The sequence below is a fragment of the Phascolarctos cinereus genome, unplaced genomic scaffold (genome assembly GCF_003287225.1).
Source record: "Phascolarctos cinereus isolate Bilbo 61053 unplaced genomic scaffold, phaCin_HiC Scaffold_2;HRSCAF=192, whole genome shotgun sequence".
Classification (NCBI taxonomy): Eukaryota; Metazoa; Chordata; class Mammalia; order Diprotodontia; family Phascolarctidae; genus Phascolarctos; species Phascolarctos cinereus.
In genome coordinates this window covers 140,105,984-140,119,882 of record NW_027555625.1, presented here as the reverse complement: position 1 = coordinate 140,119,882, position 13,899 = coordinate 140,105,984, and the positions used below count along the sequence as shown (strand labels likewise).

Below are 13,899 nucleotides of genomic sequence, written 5' to 3'. Positions count from 1 at the left end.
CATGAAGCATTAACCCTGTAAAGCAGTGCCCATAAGAGAATTCTTTTCATTTTGCCCTTTCCAAAATTCTTTGTAAACATTACCTTACCTGAACACTGAAATTGCCTTTCTGCTACTTTCTTTTTTCTTTTCTTTTCTTTTTTTTTTGGTTAGGCAATGGGGTTAAGTGACTTGCCCAGGGTCACACAGCTAGTAAGTGTTATGTGTCTGAGGTCAGATCTGAACTCAGGTCCTCCTGAATCCAGGGCCAGGGCTCTGTCCATTGCACCACCTAGCTGCCCCCTTTCTGCTACTTTCTAAAAATTTCTAGGAATTCTGGCATCTGGGACAAATTCAGTCATAGAGCTGGAGTGTGGTCTGGAGGAAGGTTTCCTAGTCTACCAATTCTCTTGAGGGCTTCCCAGGAATTGTGTTATCCTTCCTCAAGGGCTGAACATACTGAAAAGAAGTATTTTCTATCCAGGAGAAGCCTATGCTCTGTTTCTCGAAGGTTTGGGGCCCTAAAGTGTCACCTTTTAGTCAGACGCAGTGAGGACCAGGGAAGCATTCCCTCACCTCCCCCACAAAGGGAAGGTTCTTAAGTGCTTTCTGTTTATGTAGGAGGTCCAGAAATATGTACCTATGCCCATCTCCTCTGCCCTGGCCACATCTAGTCTGTAGAAGGTCTCTAGTGAACCCCATATCTGCTAGCTCTCTATCCTGAGATCAACCCTCTAAGGACTTGGAATTGTCCTTCTCTCCACTCCCCTGCTCATAGAGTCAGCTGTCAGGTTTAATCTCCTACCTAATCCTTTTTTAAGCCCAGTAGGAAAGTATCTGTGGGTAACACTTGAAGTCCTATTAAGGCAGGGGTTCTTAATTTGGTATCCACTAACATTTTTTGAATGATTTCAACATAATTTCTTTCCATTATAATACTTTGCATTATGCATTTAAAAGCATTATTCAGGGAAACTGTCCATAGGCTTCACCAGACTGCTAAAGGGGTCAATGGCAAGCAGGTCAGCCTCACTGAAGAAGCATGGCACTCTGAGGATGAAAGAGGAGGCAGCATGTGTCAGGCAAAGTGAACCACCAACCATCACTTTGATCACCATCTTTCCTCAGACTCCAGCCCCTGAACCCAAGAGCCTTGGGAATGTTAATGCTTCCAGAATAATACTTTTAGTCATCATCTCAAGAGGCCCAGTAACTGCTCTTGCAGGTACTACAGTCACATCTACTGAGGACTCAGAAAAGAAAGTTCTCACTACCAAAGTCCTTGGCATAGTCAAATGGTTCAACCTCAGAAACTGATATGATTTTATCAGTGGAAATGACATCAAAGAAGAGATAGAACCATCTCCTTTGCTATTGTACCCCCAGGACCTTGGGATCTTTCTATCTGACTTTAGGCTTAATCCTTCTATATGTGTTGTCTTCTCCATTAGAATATGAGTTCATTGAGAGCAGGACTATCTTTTCTATTTGTATCTCCCAGTGCTTAGCATTATTACGTGTCATTCTCAAAGAAGACCAATGATATCAGGAGGGCGATGTCTTGACTTGCAAGTGAATTGGATTTAAGTGAGGCAGAGCTGTGCAAAGTCATTGGCCTCACCAGTGCTTAGCACCGTCCTTTGCACAAAGTAAGCACTTAATAAATGCTTCACTCACTCACTTGTTTATTCATTCATTCATTCATTCATTCATTCATTCATAAAAGGTTAAGAACATTTGTTTTTGTGCAAAACCCAGTTTTCCCCTTTCACCTTCATTCACTGTGCTAGAAAGTTAACTGTCACTAATCAGTGACATACTAAGACCACCACTGCCATTGAGGTGGAGACAGACAGTGACCAGTCCAAGACTTTATTGATCACTTAGGAGATAGAGGAACTGGACTTGGGATCCTGTTTCTGTTATTTAACCACTTGCATGACTTTGGGCTTCAGTTTCCTCATCTGTAAAATAAAGGGATTGCCTTTGATGGTCTGTGAGGTCCTTTCCAGCTCTAAATCTATGATGCTACATCCTGTGTAACATCTAAACCCAGGTCAACTCCATAACTAGCGGTGTCCTGGAAATGCTTTTACTGGCTCAAGAGAGACAACTGTTAACTCTTCAATGTGAGCACATGTACTTCAGAAATCAGCAAATATTGCAAATCAAGGCTAGATTTGTTGTTTTATTGATTGTTTAGATTTTTAAAAATTGATGGGGAGAATGTTAATAAAGCAAATTTAATTTAACAGTATGCTGTACAGCTTCCCTGTAGAGAGTCTGTTGTTAATTTATTGGCACATCCCTACCCACTACCCATGACCACAAGCTCAGCTCCACTGACTAGTTCATAGAAGCAATGGCAACTGAGGTAATACAAGAGAACCGAATAGAAGTTCCATTAAAGCAGGAATAATAAAACTTGGAATTCCTCTATTAGGCCTCTTTTATACGTTAAATGCAGCCATCATGGCAACTAGTAGAACCCTGTACGATCCTCTCATTTTGTTTCCCCAAAGCCTTCAGACACCTGTCATAACCCTGGGGTTCCCTCCTTGACTGCGTATGGGAAATAAGTCTTAAGATTACAGCTTCTGGTCTCCCTTCCCTTGGACTCTATGTCTTAGTACCAGTTCTAAGTCTTCTTCATTATTTTTCTTCTAAGCCTCCTTTTTCCTCCCTTCTCTAGGGAAGTTTACCTTTATTCCTTAGAATGTTGTCATGTTACCCTATCAAGCAAGGGGTGGAGAAGCAGCAGCAGACCAGTCCTCACAGCTTCCCTTCAGTCACCAGGTCGGTATCAGAGTTTGGATCCAATTTAACCCCTTCACCAGCATTATAGCAGGAGGCCTCTTAAGATAGCCAGTAACAAAGATTTCCCTGGTATTTTGAGGGGAAGAGCAGGGGAAGAATAGTAACAATTTATTATTAGTAGTAAATAATAACAATTTTACTGATATTTATATTTTAAATATCTATGATTTCATCAGTATGGGAAATTACTGATTATAATAGCTGATAGAACTAAGAATAGTAAGAGCTAGAATTAATATAATATTTAAATTTTCCAAATTGCCTTATACATATTATCTCATTTGATCCTCATAACAACCTAGTGAGGTAGATGCCATTATTATTCCCATTTTATGGTTGAGGAAACTAAGGCAGCCAGAGGTTATGTGAGACTTGTCTAGGTTCACATGGCTAATATCTGAGGCCAGTTGAACTCAGGTCTTCCTGACTCCGAGCCTACCAAGCAACGGGAATTCCTTCCATCAATGCAGATAATAATCTATCTACAAATTTATAGGTTAAGTCCTAGGGAACTGTCAAGATGCAAAGAGATTGCAATTTGAACCCAGGTTTTCCTGATTCACATTGTATCCACCACAGTAATGCCTCTTAACATTCATTTATATTCCCAAAGAGCAAAATGCTTTATATACATTATCCCATTTGAGGATCACACAAGTCTTTGAAGTAAGTGTTATAATAGGTATTATTGTGCCCCTTTTTTAGAAAGAAGAAGCTGTATATTAAATGACTTGCCCATAGTCTTACAGAGGTGAGTTTTGAACTTATATCTTCCTGATTCTAAGGTCAAAATAATCTATCTGCAGGACTCTCAATTAAACTCAACCCAGTTTAAAATATTTTAAAAGCATCTGCTATGTTTAAGAAGTCCTTGTTGTACCTCTACCATACTGTCTTACATCTGTTAGCCCCGATCCTTCAGGTTATAGGAGTCAAGAAGCAGGAGCCAGGAGAGAGTGGGAGTGCAAGAAATGAGAAGGAGCCAGAGGGAGGCATATGATGGTGTTGGGAAACTAGACTCACATCTATTAAACGATTAGTGACGAATACATTAATACATATGTATCTAGGTACACATATATGAATAGGCATATGTAGATATGTGACTATATATACAAAATGTTATATACATACACACATACATATCTATATCTATCTATCTGTTATTTGAAATGTTCAGGTTTTGGATGCTAAGAGACTAACAAGGCTGCTTGGCATTAGTGACTTATTTTGTTAAATGAACTAATTTATTTTATTCGGAACTTAGCAAACTCTCAATAAAATGGCATTCTCATGTATATAGTAGAACAGAAAAAAAAGGCTTTGTACATGAAACTTTACTTGAATCTTTATTGTGCACAGACTACTTTGCTTTCCAAATTCTTTTCTAACCCTAACAAATCCAATACGTAACTTTTAGAGCTATCCAGCTTCTCTGTGGTCCTTTCTGGCCTCTCTTTTGTCTTTTTGTTTTTTTCTGTGCATTTGAAAAATGCTTCTATGAACTTTTCTTTTTTCAATGGCTACTCTATCCTTAACCCTTCTTCCCCTCCCCATAACCTCTCCTGAAAACAGCAATAATAATAACATCTTTGTGATAAATACGCACAGTCAAGCAAGGCAATTCCCACATTGGTTATATTGGAGAATGTGTCTTATTCTGTACCTTGAATCTCACACCTCAATGATTAAGAGGTGGATAGTATGTTTCATTATCAGAAGTTGAATCATGGTTGGTCCTGAGTTGATGAGAATTCTTAAGTTTTTCTAAGTCCCTCCTTGCCCTTTATACTGTTGTTATATAGAAAGTGTCCTTTGGGTTCTGCTCATTTTACTCTGCATCAGTTTATATGTCTTCTCAAGTCTTTTTTCTTTTCTTTTCTGGAACTGTCCCCCCCCCCCCTTTTCTGCTCTACTACGTTCATGAACCATATTTTCTTCAGCCATTCTCCAGTTGATGAATTTTACTTTCTAGTTGTTTTCCATAAGAAAAAAGAGCTTCCATAAACATTTTTACATACATGGATTCTTTTTCTCTTTCTTTGATCTCTTTAGGGTGTAGCTTGCACTAGTGATTTAAATTGCGTGCTTGGCTTTTAGTCACAGAGACCCCAAAATAAGGACAGGTTAAATAAACTAAGGGAAATTCAGTGGCATAGTAGATAGAACACCAGGAGTCTGGAAGACTGTTATTCATGAATTCAAATCTGGCCTCAGACACTTACTAACTATATTACCTTGGGTAAGTCACTTAACCCTATTTGCCTTGGTTCTTCATCTGTAAAATGAATCTTTTTGATGAGGCGATTAGGATTAAGTGACTTGCTCAGGGTCACACAGCTAGTAAGTGTTAAGTGTCCAAGGCCAGATTTGAACTCAGGTCCTCCTGACTCCAAGGCCAGAGCTTTATTCCCACTGTGCCGCCTAGCTGTCCCTCCTTCATTTCAATATCTTTGCCAAGAAGAACCACAAAATGGAGTCACGAAGAGTTGGACACAACTGAAAAATGACTGAATAACAATAATACAAGCTATAGAAGTATGAAGAAGTAGATGGTGAGGATATACTGCTGTTCAATGTAGGACTTCAGGAAGCATTTCTCATCCCTACTTCAGCTTTGTTGGGAGCTATGGGACTGACACTGAAAAACACCAGATGCAGACACCTTACCTTCGGAAGAAATGCAGGATAATCCCTACAATCTCAAGTTTACCTTTCCCCTCAGATGGTTTGGGCAAATAATCCCCATGAAAGTCAAGGACTGTTTGGCAGTGGAGAGATTGGGATAGTAAGTCCTCACCATATGGGAGAAGTGCAAGTGACTCTTGTACCCAGCACAACTTAGGTAAGGTGGAAGTTAAGTGGGAGCTAGAAAGAGGTGTTGCCCAATTAATCCTTTTTCCCAAATCCAAGGATAAAAGTCAATGGGTGGCCAAGAGGACCCTCAAAGAAATTTGGGGATCATTATATTCCAGTCGTGAAAGTGTGTTTTCACTCACCAGAGAATTTGAACGTCCTTATGAGGGAGGAGTGGTAGGTAGCCAATGGACCAGGGAATGTAGAATAGGTGACAAAGAGAAGGAAGAGGAAATACTTAAGGTTGAGGAGCAAGTAGCAAGCAAGTGAATGATTAATCCTTAGCTTCTGTTTTTGTTTGTCATTTTACAGATGCTTTGAGGCAGTGACATCTTTTGAGTTCTTGGTCCTGGTCGCTGTCTTCCTGGTGCTGTCTCTGGCTGGCTTGCGGTTCCACTGTGACCTTCTGACTGGTCTTTGATCTTGCTGACACCACAAATGTTCTCATTTTGCAAGGTAGTTATGGTTTTGTCTGTGATTGATTTAAATAATTCTTTTGTAGTGTGCCTCATGTGTTATACCCCGCGGATGTTTTGTCTCTTGGTATGTAGAACCAAAGACCTAGTTTTTTGCCATTAGACATAAAACATGATAGTGTTCTTGGTGTGACTACACTGGGACTACGACCAAGAATTGGAATGACTTGTTAGTGATTCTGCTCAGGATTTAGGCACAAAGGGGCTGACTAACAGTGCATGGTAATGGTGATTGAAATTTTGTGAATGGTTCTTAGTTATATAGTCAGAACGCACTAAAGCCCACTTTTTGGTGAATCTCAGGTAAGCCGGTATGGGGGAGGTGTAGTTCTTCTGACCTCATGGACTGTTTGTTCCCTGGGGTTATTATTTTTATTGACTTGGGTGTATTTCCATGGGCATGGACCTGGAGAGATGTCACTCGACGCTGAGTGTATTTAGTAAAAAAGTTAAAAAAAACTGCGTCATCGATTCAGTCTCTCCAAGATCTGAACTTGCATTTGGGGTCAGTGTGTACCTGGCCTAAGACAATACAAAAGCATCCCTAAATAGAATTCTCTATTATTAAGTGCCAATACATGTAATACCAAAGCTTCCCCCCCTTCATGGCTTTGTTGTGAGAAAAAGTGCTTTGTAAATCTCAATGCATTGTATAAATGTGAGCTTTATTATTATTATTATTGCTGTCATTGCTATTACTATTGTTATAATAGACCATAAATGCAGGTTGGAGAGAGACTGATGGTAATTAAGAGTTAGAACACAAAGGCCTCATAATGGAAGTAGGACTAATGAAGGATCTTGTAGTATAGTTAGGGCATGAACAGAACAGGAAGAATGGTGGGGGAGGGGAGAAGAAGGAAGGGAATCTAGGATGGGCAAGATGGACAACATGAATGAAAGCACAGAGGCAGGGATTGCTCTGGTATATGCAGACGACAATGCAGGTGTCAGTATCTGGAGAAGAATGGGAGATAAGATTGTAGAAAGCCTTGAATGACAGGCTGAGGAATTTGGCTTGAACTGATAGGTTCTTAACTCTGTGTGTGTGTGTGTGTGTGTGTGTGTGTGTGTGTGTGTGTGTGTGTGTGTGTGTGAGACTCCTTTGGCAGTCTGAAACTCTGTGGACCCCTTCTCAGAATCATGTTTTTAAATGCATAAAATAAAATACAGAGGATTATAAAGGAAGCTAATTCCATACAACCGAAATTATCAAAATATTAGAAAAGTTTAAGAACCATTGTTTTAGGAAGTTGGGAAGCACTGGGCATTATTGGATACTAGGAGATTCAAAAGAATAACTACAGGAAATCCTGTAGAAAATTACTTTAAATCTGCCCCTGCTAGGAGGGTACAGTGGCAAGTGTGGGGTCATGCATTTTCCCACTCCTTGCAAATGCTCATTATGCCACCCACCTCCATTCCTAACTCAGACCCATTTCATTCCCCTACCCCTCCCTCATTTCTAAATACATAGTTTTAGAATGCAAGAGAGAGTAGAGAAGGTGATGGACAGAAAGGAAGGAGCAGCAGCAGAAAATGGCTTAGAAAAGGAGCTCAGTGGTACCCTTTCCAGATGGGATGTAGAGCCCTGGGCTCCTATTCATCTTAGTTATCATCTTCCCCCAGTTAGTGTAGGCAAGTCCTCACATGGAAAACTTCCTCAATTTGTAGATCTGCAATTTATATTCTTACAGAGTTGCCTGGGGCCTGAAGATATTAAGTAACTTGCTCAGGGTTACACAAGTAGTGTGAGTGAGACAGAACTTGAAGCTAGGTCTTCCTGACTCCAAGGCCTGATGCCTTTCCATTGTTGTATGTTGCCTATCTTGTTTCTTGTTACAGGACTACAACTACCTTTGTTGGCATTCTGTCACTGCTCTTATTCCCATCTCTCTCTCTGTCTCTCTCTCTCTCTCTCTCTCTCTCTCTCTCTTTCTGTCTCTCTCTCTCCTAAACTCCCCCTGCCTTTACAATTCAACAAACATTAATTAAGCACCTGCCAGTCCGAGGAACACAGAAACAGAAATAAAACAGTACCTGTCTTCAAGGAGTTCATATTTTTTTTGGGAAACAACATACAAACACATCAGGCGGGTCAGGACAAAGTATTGATGTATACCCACAGTTAGGGAGTAGGACATGGAAGACTGTCATGATGGTCCAGGAAAGGTGACTGAGAAGGGTCAGTCGGAAAGGTTGGAGGAGAACCAAGGAAGGCCAATCGTGAAAACCTAGAAAGGAGCATACTCCATAAGAGAGGGAGGTTAACAGTGTCAAATGCTGCAATACAAAGTCAATACAAAATTATTGGGGAGCACTAGCAACTGAGGGGATCAGAAAAGGCTTCTGGTAGGAGATGGCAATGAGTTTGAGTTTTGAATGCAGCTAAAGATTATAAGAGGTGAAATTGAAGATGTAGAGTCAAGGAGATGGGCTATGAGATGTTGTAATGGGGGAATGGGGAATAGACTGGTTTGGCTGCACCACAGAGTACATGAAGAGAAGTAATATGTAATAATTCTGGAAAGGTAAGTTAGAGACAGGTTGTGAAGGGCTTTTAATGCCAAGTTGAGGAGTTTTTATTTGATTCTAGAGGCAATAAGGAGAACCATTCAAAATTATCGAGTAGGAGAGTAACATGGTGCTCCCTGTGCTTTTAGAGTGTCCATTTGGCAGCCATGTTGAGGATGGGTTGGTGAGGGCAACGACTTAAAGTAGGGAGACTGATTTGGAAGCTATTATAACAGTACAGGGAAGAGGTGATGAGAGTCTGAACTAGATGGCATCTATGTGCATGGAAAAGAGAACAGATTCTGAGAGATGTTGAGGAGGAAAAATTGACAAGACTTGGGTATAAGGGGGAGCTCAGAGAGAAGGAAGAGTTGAGGGTGATTTTGAGTTTGCAGACTGGAAAGATGTTGGTCCTTCTGTTGATCCCTCAATAGAAACAGGGACACTAGGAAGTGGGGGTATTTTGGTGATAGTGGGAGAGATACATTCCAGGTTTAAAGCTCATGGTGAGCAAAGATACTAATCTGAGAGAAGAGAATGATGAGAAGTAGACTTTGGCTGGAAAGTAGGGAACATAAAGGGGGAGGAATGTGATGTAATGCTGAAAGGCCAACTCTGGAAGATCTTTCATAGAAGCTAGCTGGGCAAAGGAGAGGTAGCACGATATAGGGGAAAGGTTGGATTTACTGTCAGAAGTCCTGAGTTCAAATTCTGGCTCCATCAATTGTTAGCTATCTGATGGTTGTTTTGCCACACTGAGTCTGTTTCTTCAATTTTAAAATGAAGGAGCTGGACTGGATGAACTCCAAGTCCCTTTTCAGCTTGATCTATGACGCAATTGAGAATGAAAATGAGGCATATATTTATTTTTTTTAATGGAGTGACCTCTATTTTAGAAAGCTCTTTAGGAAGTAGAAGAGTGCTATTTTTAAAAAAGTGCATTAAGAAAATTAATCTGACATCCAGGTCACATGGAGGAACTGGTGAGAGGAGAACCTCAAGGCAGGGAGACAGGAGGACAAGTGTGAGGGCCCACATTAGAGTGTTGGTAGTGGGACTAGAAGGGGGGGAAATAGGTAAGACTTTTACGTGACTTAGGACCAATGGGATTTACCAACTGATTAAACATGGGAGGTAAGGAAAAGAGAACATCAGAGGTGATTTTGAGGATCTGAGCCAAGATGACCAGCAACCAGTGCTATGGATCCTGCCCCTTGGGGAAAATATTGATCAGAATGCTCTGGAGAATTTTCCTGAAGACTACATTTGGATATAAGAAATAATGCTGTAAAATGAAGTGTGTGTGTGTGGGGAAGTGGCAGGCTAGAAAATCATAGCATTACAGAATTTCCTATTTGGAAGGTACCTCAGAAACCCTCTAATTCAACTCATGCACCCCAAAGGAATGTCCCTTTTAATATACCTGACAGATGGTCATCCGGTCATTGCTTGACATTATTCAGTGAAGAGGAAGTCACTGAATCTAGAGAGAGTCCATTACACTTTTGGGTATCTTATTTTGTTATGACTTTTTTTTTACTTGACATCAAGCCTAAATGAACTTCTCTGTAATTTCCATTGATTGCTACTAGTTCTGCCTTCTCTGACCAAACAAAACAAACAAACAAAAAAGCTTCCTCTCTCTTCTGCTTTCCTCTGTGTGGATTTACTTATCTGCAAAATGTTTGCTTTAGACAACGCAGTACTTACATTTTTAGGAACATTTCTCAGCCACACCCTGGATTCATTCTTCCTTGCTTCCTACTCAGATCAACTCTCTCAGAGAGGGAGAGAAGATATAGGCTAAGAGGAAACTATTGAAGGGAAGTGTTTAGGGGCTTAATTTTTTTTTAAACTGGGCCACATGTAAAGTCTCTCCTCGTCCAGGACACAGACTGGAGAATAGTGGCCTGACAGCTTCTCTCATAGTTTTATGCTTTCATAATGGAGGCAGCAGCGTGTCACAGCCCAGCAGGAACAATCAGACCAGGGATCATAAACACAGACTTCTTAGTAGTCAGGCCACAGCTGGGAAGGCAGTAAGCAAGCCAGGTCAGTGTTACAGAGGACTGACATGACAATTCAAAGTCATTAAGACCTTAAATAGAGCACGGTGGTTTTTAAAGAAAAAAGGAAGTAAAGGAAGATCAGGGCTCATGGCCCTTTGGTTAGAGGACACAAATCTTACATAACTGACAGGGAATAAGTTAACTCAAGGTTCTGATACCTCATGCAAACTTAAATTTTTTAAAAATGATATCTTTCTGTAACACCCATTTTGGGTTTATTTTCCCAGGTCTCACTCTGGCATGTTGGACCACCAGAAGGCAGCTGATGATTACTATTCTGCTCAGGGATCTCTAGGTGGCAACAGAGGGGCTGGGGTTTCTAGTATTGTAGCATCTAAATCCCCATCAGTGTGTCACCTATTTTCAACCAACCAGCTTAACTCCATTAGCTTTTACAAACAATGTTTACTGAGAAGGTATAGCAAGAATTGTTGGTGCAAAAAAAGACCCTCAAACTGGGACACACTCTTCCTCTTGCACACACAAGGTCTTGGGGAGAGTGGATCAATTTTAAAGACAAAGTGAGGCACATTTATAGAGACCCTGTAGGTCCATGGTGAGGTGGTATCTCAAGATTTTGGGCCGTGGGAGTCCTTTCCTCCCTTTGTTGAATCCTCATGAAGTTTTCCTTATATGTGGTTCTCTGCTAGGCTCTGAGAACTGGTGCCTTTCTATAGTCTATAGCCAATACTTCTGCCTGGAATCGTAGCAGTCCTCAGGTCCATTTCTCCATTTCCAGCTGCAGTACTTTCTCTCTGTCTATTATCATTCTGGTGGACACTGCTCCCCACCTGTGGTGGACTTAGCTGGCAACTTTGGTTGCTTGGTAGAACCTCTAACAGCTCTGATGGATCTTCTAAGCTCACATAGTCTCTGAGTATTAAATATCTGAATTCGCCTAAAATCAAGAAAATATAAACAAAATAAGCAGAAGTGCTCATTTTCTTAGCAAAATGCCTGGCATATCGTAGGGACCTAATACATGTTTATGGATTGATTGATGGACACGTGGCATTTGGGTGATGGCTAGAGTAGCCACCTTTTCCCCAACCTGAAAGCTCACAGAAATTCTTGCCTTACTAGCTCCCAAGATGGAAAAATATTGAGAACTTAGAGATCAGTGAGTGGTCCCTTTTGTATGAGAATTCAGATCTAGCTTAGTGCCCCCTACGCCATCAGTTCTTTTAGCTCCACAGTGAATTAGAAGACTTTTCTTCCTTATGTAGTATTAGGCCGTCAATGACACATAGCTGAAAAGGTCCACATTGTTCGAGTGGTATCAGTTTCATAGAATATCTGTGCAAGCTTCATATAACCTACCAGGAAGGGCAAATCTAATCATTCTCTAAGGACTAGACCCTCATTGCCCAATTTGCCCATTATATTATGTTTTTAGTTTCCTTAATTCTGAATATATGCCCATATTCTCTACTAACTTATGAGAAATGCAATGAAGTTTTTTTTTTAAAGAAGTTCAGCAGAATTAACAAACACACTAAATCTGTCAGTATATGTAATGTTCTACATCTATAGTGCTGTCCTTACCCCTGTGAAAAAAACAGGGGTAGGAGGTACACTTTCTCATCTCTTCTTGCAAAATTTTTTTCTTTTTGTTGTTATTCTTTCCTTTAACATTATTGTAGTAATTGTGTGCATTGTTTTCCAGGTTCTGCTTAATCCACTCTGCATCAGTTCATATGTCTCTCCAAATTCTTTGAATTCGTAAATTTTTTAGCTCAGTAATATTCTATAGCATGTATGTACCAAAATTTGTACCATTGCCCAGTCAATGGGAATCTACTTTGTTTCTAACTTTTTACTACCATAAAAAGTGTTATTATGAATATTTTGGCATGTTTGGAGCCCTTCTTTCCCTCTCTTACCTCTTTGGGTTATATGACTGGCAGTGAGATCCTTGGACCAAAGGGTATGGACATTTTAGTTACTTGAAAAAGTTCCACATTGTTTTCTAGAATGTTCATTGAGATCAGTTCATAGCTCTACCTACTGTGTATGAATGTTCTGATATTTTTTGCGGCATCTTCAACATTGACAATTTCCAGCTTTTGTTATGTTTGCCAATTTGCTAAGTGTGAAACTCACATCTGCTCTCAAACACACCAGCTATTCATGTTGGCTTTTGTTACACAGTCCTTGGATTGATGCCTACACTGTGGCCTCCTGGAAAGAGCACTGAACTATGAGTTAGGAGACTTATGCACTATTAGAGCTAGGAGGAACCTTATATCAATCAATCAGTCAATTGATCAATAAACATTCATTAATTGTCTTCTGTGTACCAGGTACTATGCTAAGTCCTGTGGATACAAATACAGAGAAGAAAAGCTGGGGGAGGAGAGAGGAAGGGTACCTGCTGCAGAGGCATGGTGGAAAACAGAGAATTTCTCAAGTAGAGCAGCCAGGTGAGAAGTGAAACAATGTCTAAACTGAGCTCTCTCCCTAAATGGAGATCATTAAAGATCATTTAGTCCAGCTTCTCCATTTTACAAATGAGGCATCTGATGTCCAGACTGCGGAACTGCCTTGCCTGAGATCACACACAGAGTTAATAACAGAAAACTCAGTCTTCTGCCTCCTGATCCCATACTCTTTCAACTTCAACACCCTGAATCTAAGGTTTTTGTCCTGGTTCTGTTGCTAGTCAGGTATTGACCTCTATGGACCTCTATTTTCTCTCCTGTTGTAACAGGATTATTGTGAACATAAAGTGAGGGGAAAAAAAGATGTGAAGATTTTGTGAAACATTAATGGTACTATAGGTACCAAGTATTACTGTAAAAGAAGAGCTCATAATCTTTCTCTAAGCATTCTCTGGATACAAGGATCATATTTAAGGCTGGTGGGAAGCTTGCCACTGACTTCATCAAGGGCAAGCCAGAGAATCTTTCTGAGAGTGGTTCATACCACCTCAGTGATGCAGGGAGGAAAGTGTCCATATAGCTAGGGAGCCATGTTCCCCCAGGTACCTCCTGCCCTTCTCCCCTCATATTTCCCCCAGTAAAACAATGTGCCTTGTTGAGTTAGCTGGTGTCTGGGCTGCAGGAAGTCTTGGCTTCCAAGCTGAAGCCCAATCAAGAGGGTCTGGAACGGGAAGCTTCTGTGGTCTCTAATCACAGAGTACAATGGTTCCAATTCTTTCCCTGATGGAGGGGTGAGGGGCTCCATCA

At 40.6% G+C, this 13,899-nt stretch overlaps 1 long non-coding RNA gene across 1 annotated transcript; it reads right to left on the bottom strand.

Annotated features, from left to right (window-relative positions):
• Nucleotides 1-1,827: 1,827 nt before the first annotated feature.
• LOC110200398 (uncharacterized) lies at nt 1,828-10,526 on the bottom strand. The gene is made up of 3 exons (XR_002322242.1): nt 10,353-10,526; nt 2,682-2,862; nt 1,828-1,943 (listed from the first exon to the last, which is right to left on the bottom strand). It is a non-coding gene; the product is annotated as an uncharacterized LOC110200398 (long non-coding RNA).
• Nucleotides 10,527-13,899: the final 3,373 nt, after the last annotated feature.